This window comes from Pseudophryne corroboree, unplaced genomic scaffold (assembly GCF_028390025.1).
Source record: "Pseudophryne corroboree isolate aPseCor3 unplaced genomic scaffold, aPseCor3.hap2 scaffold_320, whole genome shotgun sequence".
NCBI lineage: Eukaryota > Metazoa > Chordata > Amphibia > Anura > Myobatrachidae > Pseudophryne > Pseudophryne corroboree.
In genome coordinates this window covers 218,721-239,092 of record NW_026969881.1, presented here as the reverse complement: position 1 = coordinate 239,092, position 20,372 = coordinate 218,721, and the positions used below count along the sequence as shown (strand labels likewise).

Genomic DNA, 20,372 nt, shown 5'->3' with positions numbered 1-20,372 from the left:
ATCTGGGCAAATTCCAGCACGTCCCATGTTTTGCACATACCTTGAATTTGGTGGTGCAGAATTATTTAAAAAACGACAGGGGCGTGCAAGAGATGCTGTCGGTGGCCACAAGAATTGCGGGACACTTTCGGCGTACAGGCACCACGTACAGAAGACTGGAGCAACACCAAAAACGCCTGAACCTGCCCTGCCATCATCTGAAGCAAGAAGTGGAAACGAGGTGGAATTCAACCCTCTATATGCTTCAGAGGATGGAGGAGCAGCAAAAGGCCATTCAAGCCTATACATCTGACCACGATATAGGAGGTGGAATGCACCTGTCTCAAGCGCAGTGGAGAATGATTTCAACGTTGTGCAAGGTTCTGCAACCTTTTGAACTTGCCACACGTGAAGTCAGTTCAGACACTGCCAGCCTGAGTCAGGTCATTCCCATCATCAGGCTTTTGCAGAAGAAGCTGGAGACATTGAAGGAGGAGCTAAGACAGAGCGATTCCGCTAGGCATGTGGGACTTGTGGATGGAGCCCTTCATTCGCTTAACCAGGATTCACGGGTGGTCAATCTGTTGAAATCAGAGCACTACATTTTGGCCACCGTGCTCGATCCTAGATTTAAAACCTACGTTGTATCTCTCTTTCCGGCAGACACAAGTCTGCAGGGGTTCAAAGACCTGCTGGTGAGAAAATTATCAAGTCAAGCGGAACTTGATCGGTCAACAGCTCCTCCACCCCCGCAATTGGGGGTGCGAGGAAAAGGCTCAGAATTCCGAGCCCACCCGCTGGCGGTGATGCAGGGCAGTCTGGAGCGACTGCTGATGCTGACATCTGGTCCGGACTGAAGGACCTGCCAACGATTACGGACATGTCGTCTACTGTCACTGCATATGATTCTCTCACCATTGAAAGAATGGTGGAGGATTATATGAGTGACCGCATCCAAGTAGGCACGTCAGACAGTCCGTACGTATACTGGCAGGAAAAAGAGGCAATTTGGAGGCCCTTGCACAAACTGGCTTTATTCTACCTAAGTTGCCCTCCCACAAGTGTGTACTCCGAAAGAGTGTTTAGTGCCGCCGCTCACCTTGTCAGCAATCGGCGTACGAGGTTACTTCCAGAAAATGTGGAGAAGATGATGTTCATTAAAATGAATTATAATCAATTGCTCCGTGGAGACATTGACCAGCAGCAATTGCCTCCACAAAGTATACAGGGAGCTGAGATGGTGGATTCCAGTGGGGACGAATTGATAATCTGTGAGGAGGGGGATGTACACGGTGATGAATCGGAGGATGATGATGAGGTGGACATCTTGCCTCTATAGAGCCAGTTTGTGCAAGGAGAGATTTATTGCTTCTTTTTTGGTGGGGGTCCAAACCAACCCGTCATTTCAGTCACAGTCGTGTGGCAGACCCTGTCACTGAAATGATGGGTTGGTTAAAGTGTGCATGTCCTGTTTATACAACATAAGGGTGGGTGGGAGGGCCCAAGGCAATTCCACCTTGCACCTCTTTTTTCTTTTATTTTTCTTTGCGTCATGTGCTGTTTGGGGAGTGTTTTTTGGAAGGGCCATCCTGCGTGACACTGCAGTGCCACTCCTAGATGGGCCAGGTGTTTGTGTCGGCCACTTGGGTCGCTGAGCTTAGTCACACAGCTACCTCATTGCGCCTCTTTTTTTCTTTGCGTCATGTGCTGTTTGGGGAGTGTTTTTTGGAAGGGCCATCCTGCGTGACACTGCAGTGACACTCCTAGATGGGCCAGGTGTTTGTGTCGTCCACTTGGGTCGCTGAGCTTAGTCACACAGCTACCTCATTGCGCCACTTTTTTTCTTTGCGTCATGTGCTGTTTGGGGAGTGTTTTTTGGAAGGGCCATCCTGCGTGACACTGCAGTGCCACTCCTAGATGGGCCAGGTGTTTGTGTCGGCCACTTGGGTCGCTGAGCTTAGTCACACAGCTACCTCATTGCGCCTCTTTTTTTCTTTGCGTCATGTGCTGTTTGGGGAGTGTTTTTGGAAGGGCCATCCTGCGTGACACTGCAGTGCCACTCCTAGATGGGCCAGGTGTTTGTGTCGGCCACTTGGGTCGCTGAGCTTAGTCACACAGCTACCTCATTGCGCCTCTTTTTTTCTTTGCGTCATGTGCTGTTTGGGGAGTGTTTTTTGGAAGGGCCATCCTGCGTGACACTGCAGTGCCACTCCTAGATGGGCCAGGTGTTTGTGTCGGCCACTTGGGTCGCTGAGCTTAGTCACACAGCTACCTCATTGCGCCTCTTTTTTTCTTTGCGTCATGTGCTGTTTGGGGAGTGTTTTTTGGAAGGGCCATCATGCGTGACACTGCAGTGCCACTCCTAGATGGGCCAGGTGTTTGTGTCGGCCACTTGGGTCACTGAGCTTAGTCATCCAGCGACCTCGGTGCAAATTTTAGGACTAAAAATAATATTGTGAGGTGTGAGGTGTTAAGAATAGACTGAAAATTAGTGGAAATTATGGTTATTGAGGTTAATAATACTTTGGGACCAAAATGACTCCCAAATTCTATGATTTAAGCTGTTTTTTAGGGTTTTTTGAAAAAAACACCCGAATCCAAAACACACCCGAATCCGACAAAAAAAATTCGGTGAGGTTTAGCCAAAACACGTTCGAACCCAAAACACGGCCGCGGAACCGAACCCAAAACCAAAACACAAAACCCGAAAAATTTCCGGTGCACATCTCTAGTGGCCATGCCATGTCACTGTGCAGGAGCCAGCACCGCTCACACACTAGTCCCCGGTGCAGCCCCCAACCCCCGGGACACCCGGAGCAACAAAATGTAGATTCAGGCCACCAGGCCACGCCCCTACCTATGAAACCATGCCTCCTTTTTACCATTGCGCTGCTTATCTGCGCGCACTGCATTACAATCTCCCTCGCCACCTCTCTGGGTGTCACCAGTGATAGTGACACCTCTGCCATGCTTGTAGCAGCTGGTCCTAAGATCTACACCTCAAGCCCTGAGTGTTTGCCCTTGTGACTTGTTGATCATCATAGCAAAGCAGATGCTTACAGAAAACTGCAGGGGCTTAGATTGAAAATAAAAAAAATTGATGGGTATAAGGTAGAGAGGAGCGGGTTCGGTTCTCCGAGAACCGAATTCCCCACGAACCCCACGAACTCCTCCTCCGAGGCAGGCTCGGTTGTTCCCGCCTGACTCGGAAAACCTGAACAAGGGAAAATGTCATCATCCCGCTGTCGGATTCTCGCGAGATTCGGATTTCATATAAAGAGTGCAAGCATTCCTGGGGGAAGGCCTGCAGCAGATGGATTTGCATATGGTGATGTCATCCAAGCAGTGGGTCAAAGTTGGCTTCAGAAACAAACAGGAATGCTTGCACTAGTTGTTGCATTTGGTTTGTTGTTTGGGGGTGCTTCAGTATTAGGCAGCCTTCTGCCCTCCCATGTTCATCTGAAAATATGTGTTCTCCCTGCAGTTGTTGTCCCCAGATGAGAGTTCCCTTGTGCTGCCTCAGTTGAATCTCCTTTACTTGACAGAGATGTGCCTGAGCAGCGGCCCTCCCAGCCCTATCCCAAATCATACTTATTTTGCATAGGAGATACCATGGTCATGAAGATTATTCTCCCAGGGTGAGGTTCATTCATTGCATTCTGGGTATGCTGACCCCTGTGATTTCTCCAAATGTGGGTAACTCGACTGCATTATTTGTGGTAGTGGGGGACTGTGTTTGTGTTTTCCTCTGGTCAGCTCTGGTAAAAGTCAGATTTCTTTGTTTCAGATCTTCCTCTAGCCTTGTTCTTCTTTCGAGAGTTCCCTTGTGCTGCCTCAGTTGGATCTCCTTCACTTGACAGGGGGGTGCCCGAGCAGCGACCCTCCCCAGCTCAAGCCCAACTCCTACTTACCTGCCAGGTGAGATACTATGATCATGAAGGTGCTTCTTCCAGGGCAAGGCTCACCCATTGCACTCTGGGTGTGCTGCCCCTGCGATTTCCCCAAATGTGGGAAACTTGACTGCATAATTTGTGTTTCCCCTGGTCGGCTCTCGTATAATTCAGATCTCTTTGTCTCAGGTCTCTCTCCAGCCTAGTTTGCTGTCTGTTTCCACTTCTTTTTTCTTGAGCCCCTCCCTTTTATACCCTTGTGCACTATCCTGACTTCTCCTCCTGTCTGCTTACTTTGTGCCTTCCAATGCACAATGCATACTACACACCCTTTTACTTGCCTTACAGAGCAGCTCTGGAGCTGTTACAGTGCCAAGCTGCTGTAAGAAATCAGCTTGAATGCTTCAGGGGCTGGGGCATTGTCAACATGAGCCCCACACCGAAGGAGGGTGGGGGTGTTTAATGCGAACTAAGGGTCATCCAAGCGCCGCAAAAGGCCGCCATGCCCTGCATACCCCTTTTCTCTTTTCATATGCAGATGAGGGATCCAGCCAACTTTGGCCCACTGCTTGGATGACATCACCGTATGCAAATCCGTCTTCTGCAGAACTTCCCCCAGGAATGCTTGTACTAGTTGTTGCATTTGGTTTGTTGTTTGGGGGTGCTTCAGTATTAGGCAGCCTTCTGCCCTCCCATGTTCATCTGAAAATATGTGTTCTCCCTGCAGTTGTTGTCCCCAGATGAGAGTTCCCTTGTGCTGCCTCAGTTGAATCTCCTTTACTTGACAGAGATGTGCCTGAGCAGCGGCCCTCCCCAGCCCTATCCCAAATCATACTTATTTTGCATAGGCGATACCATGGTCATGAAGATTGTTCTCCCAGGGTGAGGTTCATTCATTGCATTCTGGGTATGCTGACCCCTGTGATTTCCCCAAATGTGGGAAACTCGACTGCATTATTTGTGGTAGTGGGGGACTGTGTTTGTGCTTTCCTCTGGTCAGCTCTGGTAAAAGTCAGATTTCTTTGTCTCAGATCTTCCTCTAGCCTTGTTCTTCTTTCGAGAGTTCCCTTGTGCTGCCTCAGTTGGATCTCCTTCATTTGACAGGGGGTGCCCGAGCAGCAATCCTCCACAGCTCTGGCCCAACTCCTACTTACCTGCCAGGTGAGATACTATGATCTTCACTGTTAGGGCAATCAGGATGTGAAATTCCCTGCCAGGGAAGGTGGTAATGGCGGACTCTGTAATTGGATTTAAAAAAGGAATGGATACATTTCTGAATGAAAAAGCTATCCAAGGTTATAATACTTAAAATATCAACATGGTTAATCCGGGGGTAACATGAGTTGTAGTAGCTAACTAGTCATAAAACATTATTCAGCAAGTATGTAGAATCATCACAACTTAAAACAGGTTGAACACGATGGGCAATTTGCCTCTATTCAACCTCAAAAACTATGTTACTATATGTTACTATATTACTATGTTACTGTAGTATACAGAACACCACAATGCAATGAGCAGTGATAGTGAGCACTGATGAGGATACTAGAACTGACACTGAGCAGCAAGATGCAGCACTGGACTATTAGTAATGTACTGTAGTATGCTGAGCACAACAATGCAGCACAAGACAATGAGCAGTGATACTGAGCACTGATGAGGATACTACTGAGAACTGACACTGAGCAGGAGAGACACACTACTAGTATTACTGAGCAGCAATAAGTATCCACTGATACTGAGCACTGATATTGAGATTTCCACTGAGAGAACATAGCCACGTCCTCTCCGCTCTCTCTTCAATGCACGAGTAAAAATGGCGGCAACGCGCAGCTCTTTATATGGAATCCGAATCTCGCGAGAATCCGACAGCGGGATGATGACATTTTCCCTTGTTCAGGTTTTCCGAGTCAGGCGGGAACAACCGAGCCTGCCTCGGAGGAGGAGTTCGTGGGGTTCGTGGGGAATTCGGTTCTCGGAGAACCGAACCCGCTCCTCTCTACCTTATACCCATCAATTTTTTTTATTTTCAATCTAAGCCCCTGCAGTTTTCTGTAAGCATCTGCTTTGCTATGATGATCAACAAGTCACAAGGGCAAACACTCAGGGCTTGAGGTGTAGATCTTAGGACCAGCTGCTACAAGCATGGCAGAGGTGTCACTATCACTGGTGACACCCAGAGAGGTGGCGAGGGAGATTGTAATGCAGTGCGCGCAGATAAGCAGCGCAATGGTAAAAAGGAGGCATGGTTTCATAGGTAGGGGCGTGGCCTGGTGGCCTGAATCTACATTTTGTTGCTCCGGGTGTCCCGGGGGTTGGGGGCTGCACCGGGGACTAGTGTGTGAGCGGTGCTGGCTCCTGCACAGTGACATGGCATGGCCACTAGAGATGTGCACCGGAAATTTTTCGGGTTTTGTGTTTTGGTTTTGGGTTCGGTTCCGCGGCCGTGTTTTGGGTTTGAACGCGTTTTGGCTAAACCTCACCGAATTTTTTTTGTCGGATTCGGGTGTGTTTTGGATTCGGGTGTTTTTTTCAAAAAACCCTAAAAAACAGCTTAAATCATAGAATTTGGGAGTCATTTTGATCCCAAAGTATTATTAACCTCAATAACCATAATTTCCACTAATTTTCAGTCTATTCTTAACACCTCACACCTCACAATATTATTTTTAGTCCTAAAATTTGCACCGAGGTCGCTGGATGACTAAGCTCAGTGACCCAAGTGGCCGACACAAACACCTGGCCCATCTAGGAGTGGCACTGCAGTGTCACGCATGATGGCCCTTCCAAAAAACACTCCCCAAACAGCACATGACGCAAAGAAAAAAAGAGGCGCAATGAGGTAGCTGTGTGACTAAGCTCAGCGACCCAAGTGGCCGACACAAACACCTGGCCCATCTAGGAGTGGCACTGCAGTGTCACGCAGGATGGCCCTTCCAAAAAACACTCCCCAAACAGCACATGACGCAAAGAAAAAAAGAGGCGCAATGAGGTAGCTGTGTGACTAAGCTCAGCGACCCAAGTGGCCGACACAAACACCTGGCCCATCTAGGAGTGGCACTGCAGTGTCACGCAGGATGGCCCTTCCAGAAACACTCCCCAAACAGCACATGACGCAAAGAAAAAAGAGGCGCAATGAGGTAGCTGTGTGACTAAGCTCAGCGACCCAAGTGGCCGACACAAACACCTGGCCCATCTAGGAGTGGCACTCCAGTGTCACGCAGGATGGCCCTTCCAAAAAACACTCCCCAAACAGCACATGACGCAAAGAAAAAAAGTGGCGCAATGAGGTAGCTGTGTGACTAAGCTCAGCGACCCAAGTGGACGACACAAACACCTGGCCCATCTAGGAGTGTCACTGCAGTGTCACGCAGGATGGCCCTTCCAAAAAACACTCCCCAAACAGCACATGACGCAAAGAAAAAAAGAGGCGCAATGAGGTAGCTGTGTGACTAAGCTCAGCGACCCAAGTGGCCGACACAAACACCTGGCCCATCTAGGAGTGGCACTGCAGTGTCACGCAGGATGGCCCTTCCAAAAAACACTCCCCAAACAGCACATGACGCAAAGAAAAATAAAGGAAAAAAGAGGTGCAAGGTGGAATTGCCTTGGGCCCTCCCACCCACCCTTATGTTGTATAAACAGGACATGCACACTTTAACCAACCCATCATTTCAGTGACAGGGTCTGCCACACGACTGTGACTGAAATGACGGGTTGGTTTGGACCCCCACCAAAAAAGAAGCAATAAATCTCTCCTTGCACAAACTGGCTCTATAGAGGCAAGATGTCCACCTCATCATCATCCTCCGATTCATCACCGTGTACATCCCCCTCCTCACAGATTATCAATTCGTCCCCACTGGAATCCACCATCTCAGCTCCCTGTATACTTTGTGGAGGCAATTGCTGCTGGTCAATGTCTCCACGGAGCAATTGATTATAATTCATTTTAATGAACATCATCTTCTCCACATTTTCTGGAAGTAACCTCGTACGCCGATTGCTGACAAGGTGAGCGGCGGCACTAAACACTCTTTCGGAGTACACACTTGTGGGAGGGCAACTTAGGTAGAATAAAGCCAGTTTGTGCAAGGGCCTCCAAATTGCCTCTTTTTCCTGCCAGTATACGTACGGACTGTCTGACGTGCCTACTTGGATGCGGTCACTCATATAATCCTCCACCATTCTTTCAATGGTGAGAGAATCATATGCAGTGACAGTAGACGACATGTCCGTAATCGTTGGCAGGTCCTTCAGTCCGGACCAGATGTCAGCATCAGCAGTCGCTCCAGACTGCCCTGCATCACCGCCAGCGGGTGGGCTCGGAATTCTGAGCCTTTTCCTCGCACCCCCAATTGCGGGAGACTGTGAAGGAGGAGCTGTTGACCGATCAAGTTCCGCTTGACTTGATAATTTTCTCACCAGCAGGTCTTTGAACCCCTGCAGACTTGTGTCTGCCGGAAAGAGAGATACAACGTAGGTTTTAAATCTAGGATCGAGCACGGTGGCCAAAATGTAGTGCTCTGATTTCAACAGATTGACCACCCGTGAATCCTGGTTAAGCGAATGAAGGGCTCCATCCACAAGTCCCACATGCCTAGCGGAATCGCTCTGTCTTAGCTCCTCCTTCAATGTCTCCAGCTTCTTCTGCAAAAGCCTGATGACGGGAATGACCTGACTCAGGCTGGCAGTGTCTGAACTGACTTCACGTGTGGCAAGTTCAAAAGGTTGCAGAACCTTGCACAACGTTGAAATCATTCTCCACTGCGCTTGAGACAGGTGCATTCCACCTCCTATATCGTGGTCAGATGTATAGGCTTGAATGGCCTTTTGCTGCTCCTCCATCCTCTGAAGCATATAGAGGGTTGAATTCCACCTCGTTTCCACTTCTTGCTTCAGATGATGGCAGGGCAGGTTCAGGCGTTTTTGGTGTTGCTCCAGTCTTCTGTACGTGGTGCCTGTACGCCGAAAGTGTCCCGCAATTCTTGTGGCCACCGACAGCATCTCTTGCACGCCCCTGTCGTTTTTTAAATAATTCTGCACCACCAAATTCAAGGTATGTGCAAAACATGGGACGTGCTGGAATTTGCCCAGATATAATGCACGCACAATATTGCTGGCGTTGTCCGATGCCACAAATCCACAGGAGAGTCCAATTGGGGTAAGCCATTCTGTGATGATCTTCCTCAGTTGCCGTAAGAGGTTTTCATCTGTGTGCGTATTCTGGAAAGCGGTGATACAAAGCGTAGCCTGCCTAGGAAAGAGTTGGCGTTTGCGAGATGCTGCTACTGGTGCCGCCGCTGCTGTTCTTGCGGCGGGAGTCAATACATCTACCCAGTGGGCTGTCACAGTCATATAGTCCTGAGTCTGCCCTGCTCCACTTGTCCACATGTCCGTGGTTAAGTGGACATTGGGTACAACTGCATTTTTTAGGACACTGGTGAGTCTTTTTCTGAGGTCTGTGTACATTTTCGGTATCGCCTGCCTAGAGAAATGGAACCTAGATAGTATTTGGTACCGGGGACACAGTACCTCAATCAAGTCTATAGTTGGCTCTGAAGTAATGATGGATACCGGAACCACGTTTCTCACTGCCCAGGATGCCAAGGCCTCAGTTATCTGCTTTGCAGCAGGATGACTGCTGTGATATTTCATCTTCCTCGCAAAGGACTGTTGGACAGTCAATTGCTTGGTGGAAGTAGTAAAAGTGGTCTTACGACTTCCCCTCTGGGATGACCATCGACTCCCAGCAGCAACAACAGCAGCGCCAGCAGCAGTAGGCGTTACACTCAAGGATGCATCGGAGGAATCCCAGGCAGGAGAGAACTCGTCAGAATTGCCAGTGACATGGCCTGCAGGACTATTGGCATTCCTGGGGAAGGAGGAAATTGACACTGAGGGAGTTGGTGGGGTGGTTTGCGTGAGCTTGGTTACAAGAGGAAGGGATTTACTGGTCAGTGGACTGCTTCCGCTGTCGCCCAAAGTTTTTGAACTTGTCACTGACTTATGATGAATGCGCTGCAGGTGACGTATAAGGGAGGATGTTCCGAGGTGGTTAACGTCCTTACCCCTACTTATTACAGCTTGACAAAGGCAACACACGGCTTGACACCTGTTGTCCGCATTTCTGTTGAAATACTTCCACACCGAAGAGCTGATTTTTTTGGTATTTTCACCAGGCATGTCAATGGCCATATTCCTCCCACGGACAACAGGTGTCTCGCCGGGTGCCTGACTTAAACAAACCACCTCACCATCAGAATCCTCCTTGTCAATTTCCTCCCCAGTGCCAGCAACACCCATATTCTCCTCATCCTGGTGTACTTCAACACTGACATCTTCAATCTGACTATCAGGAACTGGACTGCGGGTGCTCCTTCCAGCACTTGCAGGGGGCGTGCAAATGGTGGAAGGTGCATGCTCTTCACGTCCAGTGTTGGGAAGGTCAGGCATCGCAACCGACACAATTGGACTCTCCTTGTGGATTTGTGATTTTGAAGAACGCACAGTTCTTTGCTGTGCTTTTGCCAGCTTAAGTCTTTTCATTTTTCTAGCGAGAGGCTGAGTGCTTCCATCCTCATGTGAAGCTGAACCACTAGCCATGAAGATAGGCCAGGGCCTCAGCCGTTCCTTGCCACTCCGTGTGGTAAATGGCATATTGGCAAGTTTACGCTTCTCCTCCGACGATTTTTATTTAGATTTTTGAGTCATTTTTTTACTGATCTTTTGTGTTTTGGATTTTACATGCTCTGTACTATGACATTGGGCATCGGCCTTGGCAGACGACGTTGATGGAATTTCATCGTCTCGGCCATGACTAGTGGCAGCAGCTTCAGCACGAGGTGGAAGTGGATCTTGATCTTTCCCTATTTTTGGAACCTCAACATTTTTGTTCTCCATATTTTAATAGGCACAACTAAAAGGCACCTCAGGTAAACAATGGAGATGGATGGATACTAGTATACTTATGGATGACGAGTGACTGACGACACAGAGGTAGCTACAGCCGTGGACTACCGTACTGCGTCTGCTAGTATAGAGATGATAATTAATGATATAAAAAAATATATATATATAACTACTGTAGGTATATATAATATAATGACGGACCTGGTGGACACTGTCAGCAGACTGCTAAACTACTAGTATGAAGAAGATAGAAAAAAACTTCCACCACAGGTAGGTAGGTATACAATTATGGATGAGCACTGACGACACAGAGATAGCCACAGCCGTGGCCTACCGTACTGGTCTGCTAGTATAGAGATGATAATTAATGATATAAAAAAAAATATATATAACTACTGTAGGTATATATAATATAATGACGGACCTGGTGGACACTGTCAGCAGACTGCTAAACTACTAGTATGAAGAAGATAGAAAAAAAAAACCACCACAGTTAGGTATACAATTATGGACGAGTGACGACACAGAGGTAGGTACAGCCGTGGACTACCGTACTGCGTCTGCTAGTATAGATAATATACTAAATATATTACTACTGTAGGTATATAATATAATGACGGACCTGGTGGACACTGTCAGCAGACTCCTAAACTACTAGTATGAAGAAGATAGAAAAAAAACCCCCACCACAGGTAGGTATACAATTATGGACGAGCACTGACGACACAGAGGTAGGTACAGCCGTGGACTACCGTACTGCATCTGCTAGTATAGATAATATAATAAATATATTACTACTGTAGGTATATAATATAATGACGGACCTGGTGGACACTGTCAGCAGACTGCTAAACTACTAGTATGAAGAAGATAAAAAAAAAACCCACCACAGGTAGGTAGGTATACAATTATGGACGAGCACTGACGACACAGAGATAGCCACAGCCGTGGACTACCGTACTGCGTCTGCTAGTATAGATAATATAATAAATATATTACTACTGTAGGTATATAATATAATGATGGACCTGGTGGACACTGTCAGTAGACTCCTAAACTACTAGTATGAAGAAGATAGAAAAAAAAAAACCACCACAGGTAGGTAGGTATACAATTATGGACGAGCACTGACGACACAGAGATAGCCACAGCTGTGGACTACCGTACTGCGTCTGCTAATATAGAGATGATAAAGATGAAAAAAAAATATAACACTACTGCAGGTAAATATTTATATAATATATGTATGACGGACCTGCTGGACACTGTCAGCAGAATGCATTTATAGAATAAAAAAAAAACACCACAGGAGTGTTTAACTTTTTCAGGCAGACAATATACTGGTGGTCACACTGGCAGCAAAAGTGTGCACTGTACTCCTGCTATAACTGCTCCCCAGTCTCCCCCACAATTAAGCTGTGTGAGCAGTGAGCACTCAGCACAGTCAGATATACATAGATGATATATCATGCAGCACACTGAGGCTGAGCACAGATATGGTATGTGTATCGTTTTTTTTCAGGCAGAGAACGGATTATAAATAATAAAACTGGTGGTCACTATCAGCAAAACTCTGCACTACTGAGTACTCCTGACAAGTTCAACTGCTCCCCAAATTAGTAGTAAATCAAATGTCACTCGTCTCTATCTTCTAATCTAAACGGAGAGGACGCCAGCCACGTCCTCTCCCTATCAATCTCAATGCACGTGTGAAAATGGCGGCGACGCGCGGCTCCTTATATAGAATCCAAGTCTCGTGAGAATCCGACAGCGGGATGATGACGTTCGGGCGCGCTCGGGTTAACCGAGCAAGGCGAGAGGATCCGAGTCTGCTCGGACCCGAGCAAAAAAGGGTGAAGTTCGGGCGGGTTCGGATTCCGAGGAACCGAACCCGCTCATCTCTTATGGCCACCCAGCATGACGCCTCCCTTCTTGACCATGCTGTAATTGCAGTCGCACTGCAGTTCAGCGTGATCATAAAAAATGGTGTAGCCTCCTGCTGGTGCAGACTGTATGTGCGCGCAGGAAGCCGCCACCATTTTTGTGATCACAGCGGCTGAATGTGATGTCATACAGCTGCTGTGACCACGCCCCCTGTGTCTCCTCCATTGCAGACCCCATTTTGAAGCCTTGCCCCCGCACCGCTCCATCCCTGACTTGGAAATGGAGTGTTGCTGACCCCCCTCTCCCCCCCTGCCCCGATTGACAGGCAGAGGCGATCGCATTCTCTGCGGGGTGCCGCAGAAAATGCAGGCACATGCGTATGCTCTTAGCAATTTTTGCAGTTGGATCACTTATTGTGATTGCAATCCAACCTGAATCAGGCCCTATTACCTATCACAATGCGCTGCGGGCAGTACAAAATTGGTTTAATATAGGAGAAAAACCCCCAGACCTGTGCTCCTTAACTGTACCTGGTGGCTAGTGGAGCGGCTGCCCAGTAATCAGTGTCCACGCCAGTGCGCACACGGTCCACCCCCTACGGCCACGCTCCCCTTCATCAGCGGCCTCGTGATCCGGAAGGGCGGTGTGTGTGTGACTGACCTTAGGAAGAAACCGGAGCCTCCGCTGCAGTGACCCAGCAACCAGGGCACGGGAGTATACAGCGCCGCTGGGAGTGATGAAGCTGCAGTAAAGATGTCTATTAGACCTAGCCTGCTGCAGCCCTTGTAGATTCTCATAAAACAAGTTCTTCTTTTCTTGTCAAAATGAATAGCTAAGAATTGGCTTCCTGAGGCAGGCCCCTGTTAAGTGGCCTGCTACTGAAGGCACCAACTACAAACTGAGCTCCCTGTTCATGGAAGCGGGGTTATAGAGGAGGATGCGCTGAGCATCTTGGGAACAGTCAAAAGCTTTGAGTCGGTTGGTGCCTCAGATCAAGATCCTACTCTACACCCCAATGTGAATCCTTGTGGAGTCCTGTGTACCCCACAGAAGAAATTAATGTGTCACACCCATTGGCAGCAACCTTAGAATAGCTGCTGATGGGCACAATTGAGAAAGGAAGGGGGGGGGGACATTTGAATCCAGCACATAGATGCAATTCAAATATGTAATTTGTACCTTCCTATTTTAAAATATAATGGATGAACTTCACCCTGTGAGAACAATCTTCATGATCAAGAGATCTCATATGCAAAATAAGTATGAGTTGGGATAGGGCTGGGGAGGGTGGCTGCTCGGGCAGCCCCTCCCCCATCAAGTTAAGGAGATTCAACTGAGGAAGCACAAGGGAACTCTCGTCTGGGGACAACAACTGCAGGGAGACCACATCTTTTCAGATGAACATGGGAGGGCGCGGAAGGCTGCCTAATACTGAAGCACCATCAAATATCAAACCATATGCAACAACTAGTACAAGCATTCCTGGGGGAAGGTCTGCAGCAGACGGATTTGCATACGGTGATGTCATCCAAGCAGTGGGCCAAAGTTGGCTGGAACCCTCATCTGCATATGAAAAGAGAAAAGGGGCATGCAGGGCATGGCGGCCTTTTGCGGTGCTTGGATGACCCCTAGTTCGCATTAAACACCCCCACCCTCCTTTGGTGTGGGGCTCATGTTGGCTATGCCCCAGCCCCTGAAGCATTCAAGCTGATTTCTTGCAGCAGCTGGGCACTGTAACAGCTCCAGAGCTGCTCTGTAAGGCAACTAAAAGGGTGTGGGCCCTGCAGCACTACCTGTAGTTCGCATTGTGCGTTGGAAGGCACAAAGTAAGCAGACGGGAGAAGTCAGGATAGTGCGCAAGGGCATAGAAGGGAGTGGCTCCAGAAAAGAGAAGTGGAAACAGACAGCAAACTAGGCTGGAGAGAGACCTGAGACAAAGAGATCTGAATTATACGAGAGCCGACCAGGGGAAACACAAATTATGCAATCAAGTTTCCCACATTTGGGGAAATCACAGGAGCAGCACACCCAGAGTGCAATGGGTGAGCCTTGCCCTGGGAGAAGCACCTTCATGATCATAGTATCTCACCTGGCAGGTAAGTAGGAGTTGGGCTAGAGCTGGGGAGGGTCACTGCTCGGGCACCCCCCTGTCAAGTGAAGGAGATCCAACTGAGGCAGCACAAGGGAACTCTCGAAAGAAGAACAAGGCTAGAGGAATATATGAGACAAAGAAATCTGACTTTTACCAGAGCTGACCAGAGGAAAACACAAACACAGTCCCCCACTACCACAAAAAATGCAGGCGAGTTTCCCACATTTGGGGAAATCACAGGGGTCAGCATACCCAGAATGCAATGAATGAACCTCACCCTGGGTGAACAATCTTCATGACCATGGTGTCTCCTATGCAAAATAAGTATGATTTGGGATAGGGCTGGGAGGGCCGCTGCTCAGGCACATATCTGTCAAGTAAAGGAGATTCAACTGAGGCAGCACAAGGGAACTCTCATCTGGGGACAACAACTGCAGGGAGAACACATATTTTCAGATGAACATGGGAGGGCAGAAGGCTGCCTAATACTGAAGCACCCCCAAACAACAAACCAAATGCAACAACTAGTGCAAGCATTCCTGGGGCAAGGCCTGCAGCAGATGGATTTGCATATGGTGATGTCATCCAAGCAGTGGGTCAAAGTTGGCTTCAACCCTCATCTGCATATGAAAAGAGAAAAGGGGCGTGCAGGGCATGGCGGCCTTTTGCGGTGCTTGGATTACCCCTAGTTCGCATTAAACACCCCCACCCACCTTTGGTGTGGGGCTCATGTTGGCCATGCCCCATCCCCTGAAGCATTCAAGCTGATTTCTTGCAGCAGCTGGGCACTGTAACAGCTCCAGAGCTGCTCTTTAAGGCAAGTAAAAGATTGTGTGGGCCCTGCAGCACTACCTGTAGTTTGCATTGTGCATTGGAAGGCACAAAGTAAGCAGACGGGAGGAGAAGTCAGGATAGTGCACAAGGGTATAGAAGGGAGGGGCTCAAGATAAAAGAAGTGGAAACAGACAGCAAACTAGGCTGGAGAAAGACCTGAGACAAAGAGATCTGAATTATACGAGAGCCGACCAGAGGAAACACAAATTATGCAGTCAAGTGTCCCACATTTGGGGAAATCGTAGGAGCAGCACACCCAGAGTGCAATGGGTGAGCCTTGCCCTGGGAGAAGCACCTTCCTGATCATAGTATCTCACCTGGCAGGTAAGTAGGAGTTGGGCTAGAGCTGGGGAGGGTTGCTGCTCGGGCACCCCCCTGTCAAGTGAAGGAGATCCACCTGAGGCAGCACAAGGGAACTCTCGAAAGAAGAACAAGGCTACAGGAAAATCTGAGACAAAGAAATCTGAGTTTTAACAGAGCTGACCAGAGGAAAGCACAAACACAGTCCCCCACTACCACAAATAATGCAGTCGAGTTTCCCACATTTGGGTAAATCACAGGGGTCAGCATACCCAAAATGCAATGAATGAACCTCACCCTGGGAGAACAATCTTCATGACCATGGTATCTCCTATGCAAAATAAGTATGATTTGGGATAGGGCTGGGGAGGGCCGCTGCTCATGCACATCTCTGTCAAGTAAAGGAGATTCAACTGAGGCAGCACAAGGGAACTCTCATCTGGGGACAACAACTGCAGGGAGAACACATATTTTCAGATGAACATGGGAGGGCAGAAGGCTGCCTAATACTGAAGCACCCCCAAACAACAAACCAAATGCAACAACTAGTGCAAGCATTCCTGGGGGAAGTTCTGCAGAAGACGGATTTGCATACGGTGATGTCATCCAAGCAGTGGGCCAAAGTTGGCTGGAACCCTCATCTGCATATGAAAAGAGAAAAGGGGTATGCAGGGCATGGCGGCCTTTTGCGGCGCTTGGATGACCCTTAGTTCGCATTAAACACCCCCACCCTCCTTCGGTGTGGGGCTCATGTTGGCCATGCCCCATCCCCTGAAGCATTCAAGCTGATTTCTTGCAGCAGCTTGGCACTGTATCAGCTCCTGAGCTGCTCTGTAAGGCAAGTAAAAGGGTGTGGGCCCTGCAGCACTACCTGTAGTTTGCATTGTGCATTGGAAGGCACAAAGTAAGCAGACAGGAGGAGAAGTCAGGATAGTGCACAAGGGTATAAAAGCGAGTTTCCCACATTTGGGAAAATCACAGGGGTCAGCATACCCAGAATGCAATGAATGAACCTCACCCTGGGAGAACAATCTTCATGACCATGGTATCTCCTATGCAAAATAAGTATGATTTGGGATAGGGCTGGGGAGGGCCGCTGCTCAGGCACATCTCTGTCAAGTAAAGGAGATTCAACTGAGGCAGCACAAGGGAACTCTCATCTGGGGACAACAACCGCAGGGAGAACACATATTTTCAGATAAAAATCTTGGTCATGCTCTGGTTTCTCTTCAGAACGAACAAATCTTTCGCCTTTTATTAAAGATTTCCGTGGAGAGGAGCAAAACCGAGTTTTATCTCAATTTTTGCATGCCCCATCTTTTTGGGGTTTCTTTTATCGGTTTAAAGATAGAATGAGTGTGCTTTAATGTTAGCTCATTTGCATAGAAATGACAGTAAATGTTTGTTTCTTTTCAAACAGAACTTTCTTGACCATGCTACTTGCTTGAAAGATCTGGGAGCACATGGAATACAGTACAAACCATGCTTATAGCAAGGAGAAGCCAGGTGAGAAATCTGCTTACTTTCAAGTTGGGCGCTCACTTTGATCTGAATGAGGACTGCTGGCACAGCATTTAGGCGACAGGTGGAATCTTGGTCATGCTCTGGTTTCTCTTCAGAACGAACAAATCTTTCGCCTTTTATTAAAGATTTCTGTGGAGAGGAGCAAAACTGAGTTTTATCTCAATTTTTGCATGCCCCATATTATTGGGGTTTCTTTTATCAGTTTCTTGTTAGCTTTAATGTAAGTTTATTTGCATAACAATGACTATAAATGTCTGTTTCTTTTCAAGCAGAACTTTCTTGACCATTCTAATTGCTTGAAAGATCTGGGAGCACATGGAAAAGAGTACAAACCATGCTTATAGCAAGGGGAAGCCTGGTGAGAAATCTGCTTTCTTTCTTTCAAATTGGGTGCTCACTTTGCGCTGAATGAGGACTGCTGGCATGGCACTCAGGCGACAGGTGGAATCTTAGTCATACTCTGGTTTCTCTTCAAAACGAACAGATCTTTCGCCTTTTACTAAAGATTTCCGTGGAGAGGAGCAAAACTGAGTTTTATCTCAATTTTTGCATGCTCCGTCTTATTGGGGTTTCTTTTATCGGTTTAAAGATAGAACGAGTGTGCTTTAATGTAAGCTCATTTGCATAGAAATGACAGTAAATGTTTGTTTCTTTTCAAACAGAACTTTCTTGACTATACTAAATGCTTGAAAGATCTGGGAGCACATGGAAAAGAGTACAAACCATGTTTATAGCAAGGGGAAGCCTGGTGAGAAATCTGCTTTCTTTCTTTCAAATTGGGTGCTCACTTTGAGCTGAATGAGGACTGCTGGCATGGCACTCAGGCGACAGGTGGAATCTTGGTCATGTTCTGGTTTCTCTTCAGAACGAACAAATCTTTCGCCTTTTACTAAAGATTTCCGTGGAGAGGAGCAAAACTGAGTTTTATCTCAATTTTTGCATGCCCCATCTTATTGGGATTTTATTTTATCGGTTTAAAGATAGAACGAGTGTGCTTTAATGTAAGCTCATTTGCATAGAAATGACAGTAAATGTTTGTTTCTTTTCAAACAGAACTTTCTTGACCACACTAATTGCTTGAAAGATCTGGGAGCACATGGAAAAGAGTACAAACCATGTTTATAGCAAGGGGAAGCCTGGTGAGAAATCTGCTTTCTTTCTTTCAAATTGGGTGCTCACTTTGAGCTGAATGAGGATTGCTGGCATGGCACTCAGGCGACAGGTGGAATCTTGGTCATGCTCTGGTTTCTCTTCAAAACGAACAGATCTTTCGCCTTTTACTAAAGATTTCCGTGGAGAGGAGCAAAACTGAGTTTTATCTCAATTTTTGCATGCTCCGTCTTATTGGGGTTTCTTTTATCGGTTTAAAGATAGAACGAGTGTGCTTTAATGTAAGCTCATTTGCATAGAAATGACAGTAAATGTTTGTTTCTTTTCAAACAGAACTTTCTTGACTATACTAATTGCTTGAAAGATCTGGGAGCACATGGAAAAGAGTACAAACCATGTGTATAGCAAGGGGAAGCCTGGTGAGAAATCTGCTTTCTTTCTTTCAAATTGGGTGCTCACTTTGAGCTGAATGAGGACTGCTGGCATGGCACTCAGGCGACAGGTGGAATCTTGGTCATGTTCTGGTTTCTCTTCAGAACGAACAAATCTTTCGCCTTTTACTAAAGATTTCCGTGGAGAGGAGCAAAACTGAGTTTTATCTCAATTTTTGCATGCCCCATCTTATTGGGGTTTTATTTTATCGGTTTAAAGATAGAACGAGTGTGCTTTAATGTAAGCTCATTTGCATAGAAATGACAGTAAATGTTTGTTTCTTTTCAAACAGAACTTTCTTGACCACACTAATTGCTTGAAAGATCTGGGAGCTCATGGAAAAGAGTACAAACCATGTTTATAGCAAGGGGAAGCCTGGTGAGAAATCTGCTTTCTTTCATTCAAATTGGGTGCTCACTTTCAGCTGAATGAGAACTGCTGGCATGGCACTCAGGCGACAGGTGGAATCTTGGTCATGCTCTGGTTTCTCTTCAGAACTAACAAATATTTCGCCTTTTATTAAAGATTTCCGTGGAGAGGAGCAAAACTGAGTTTTATCTCAATTTTTGCATGCCCCATATTATTGGGGTTTCTTTTATCAGTTTAAAGACAGAACGAGTGTGCTTTCTTGTTAGCTTTAATGTAAGTTTATTTGCATAACAATGACAGTAAATGTTGTTTCTTTTCAAACAGAACTTTCTTGACCATGCTACTTGCTTAAAGGTCTGGGAGCACATGGAAAACAGTACAAACCATGCAGTATCACAAGAGCCTTTATTTGATCTTTCATGAAGATAGAGCAGAATTGAGGACACGTCAACAATTTCTGCCGAAGGTGGTTCATCTTTCCACATGGTGCCTTTGGCCACTGACACCTTCGTTGAGTCAAAGTCTCTGGCTGTGGTCAGAACTTTGAAAATGTATGTCACCAGAACGGTTCAGATTAGGAAAACAGAGGCTCTGTTTGTCCTGTATGCTCCCAACAGGATTTGGTGTCCTGCTTCCATGCAGACCATTATGCGCTGGATCTGTGGTAAGATTCAGCATGCTCGTTCCACGGCAGGATTGCCGTTACTGAAGTAGGTGAAGACCCATTCTACTAGAAAGGTGGGTTCATCCTTGGCAGCTGGTCGGGGAGTCTCGGCATTGCAACTTTGCCGAGCAGCTATTTAGTAAACACTTTTGCTAAGTTTTACAAGTTTGATACCTTGGCTGATGATAACCTTAAGTTGGGTCATTCGGTGCTGCAGAGTCGTACGCACTCTCCCACCCGTTCAAGAGCTTTGGTATAACCCCATGGTTCTTAATGTGACCCCAGTATCCTCTAGGTCGTATGAGAAAATAGGATTTTAATACCTACCGGTAAATCCTTTTCTCTTAGTCTGTAGAGGATGCTGGGCACCCGTCCCAGTCCA

At 47.2% G+C, this 20,372-nt stretch overlaps 14 non-coding genes and 1 pseudogene across 14 annotated transcripts; 10 read left to right on the top strand and 5 right to left on the bottom strand.

Annotated features, from left to right (window-relative positions):
* Window positions 1-3,566: 3,566 nt before the first annotated feature.
* LOC135017773 (U1 spliceosomal RNA) lies at window positions 3,567-3,730 on the top strand. The gene has a single exon (XR_010215562.1). It is a non-coding gene; the product is annotated as a U1 spliceosomal RNA (small nuclear RNA).
* A 152-nt stretch (window positions 3,731-3,882) lies between these two features.
* LOC135017886 (U1 spliceosomal RNA) lies at window positions 3,883-4,045 on the top strand. Its single transcript, XR_010215665.1, has one exon. It is a non-coding gene; the product is annotated as a U1 spliceosomal RNA (small nuclear RNA).
* Window positions 4,046-4,700: 655 nt separating this feature from the next.
* LOC135017704 (U1 spliceosomal RNA) lies at window positions 4,701-4,864 on the top strand. Its single transcript, XR_010215497.1, has one exon. It is a non-coding gene; the product is annotated as a U1 spliceosomal RNA (small nuclear RNA).
* A 9,742-nt stretch (window positions 4,865-14,606) lies between these two features.
* LOC135017924 (U1 spliceosomal RNA) lies at window positions 14,607-14,769 on the bottom strand. Its single transcript, XR_010215702.1, has one exon. It is a non-coding gene; the product is annotated as a U1 spliceosomal RNA (small nuclear RNA).
* Window positions 14,770-14,921: 152 nt separating this feature from the next.
* On the bottom strand, window positions 14,922-15,085 carry LOC135017778 (U1 spliceosomal RNA). Its single transcript, XR_010215567.1, has one exon. It is a non-coding gene; the product is annotated as a U1 spliceosomal RNA (small nuclear RNA).
* A 675-nt stretch (window positions 15,086-15,760) lies between these two features.
* On the bottom strand, window positions 15,761-15,923 carry LOC135017858 (U1 spliceosomal RNA). Its single transcript, XR_010215644.1, has one exon. It is a non-coding gene; the product is annotated as a U1 spliceosomal RNA (small nuclear RNA).
* A 152-nt stretch (window positions 15,924-16,075) lies between these two features.
* LOC135017740 (U1 spliceosomal RNA) lies at window positions 16,076-16,239 on the bottom strand. The gene has a single exon (XR_010215531.1). It is a non-coding gene; the product is annotated as a U1 spliceosomal RNA (small nuclear RNA).
* Window positions 16,240-16,832: 593 nt separating this feature from the next.
* On the bottom strand, window positions 16,833-16,960 carry LOC135017988 (U1 spliceosomal RNA; annotated as a pseudogene).
* A 144-nt stretch (window positions 16,961-17,104) lies between these two features.
* On the top strand, window positions 17,105-17,220 carry LOC135018033 (U5 spliceosomal RNA). The gene has a single exon (XR_010215791.1). It is a non-coding gene; the product is annotated as a U5 spliceosomal RNA (small nuclear RNA).
* Window positions 17,221-17,490: 270 nt separating this feature from the next.
* On the top strand, window positions 17,491-17,606 carry LOC135018051 (U5 spliceosomal RNA). The gene has a single exon (XR_010215810.1). It is a non-coding gene; the product is annotated as a U5 spliceosomal RNA (small nuclear RNA).
* A 264-nt stretch (window positions 17,607-17,870) lies between these two features.
* On the top strand, window positions 17,871-17,986 carry LOC135018016 (U5 spliceosomal RNA). Its single transcript, XR_010215774.1, has one exon. It is a non-coding gene; the product is annotated as a U5 spliceosomal RNA (small nuclear RNA).
* Window positions 17,987-18,260: 274 nt separating this feature from the next.
* On the top strand, window positions 18,261-18,376 carry LOC135018020 (U5 spliceosomal RNA). The gene has a single exon (XR_010215778.1). It is a non-coding gene; the product is annotated as a U5 spliceosomal RNA (small nuclear RNA).
* Window positions 18,377-18,651: 275 nt separating this feature from the next.
* LOC135018039 (U5 spliceosomal RNA) lies at window positions 18,652-18,767 on the top strand. The gene has a single exon (XR_010215797.1). It is a non-coding gene; the product is annotated as a U5 spliceosomal RNA (small nuclear RNA).
* A 274-nt stretch (window positions 18,768-19,041) lies between these two features.
* On the top strand, window positions 19,042-19,157 carry LOC135018003 (U5 spliceosomal RNA). Its single transcript, XR_010215762.1, has one exon. It is a non-coding gene; the product is annotated as a U5 spliceosomal RNA (small nuclear RNA).
* Window positions 19,158-19,432: 275 nt separating this feature from the next.
* LOC135018066 (U5 spliceosomal RNA) lies at window positions 19,433-19,548 on the top strand. The gene has a single exon (XR_010215825.1). It is a non-coding gene; the product is annotated as a U5 spliceosomal RNA (small nuclear RNA).
* Window positions 19,549-20,372: the final 824 nt, after the last annotated feature.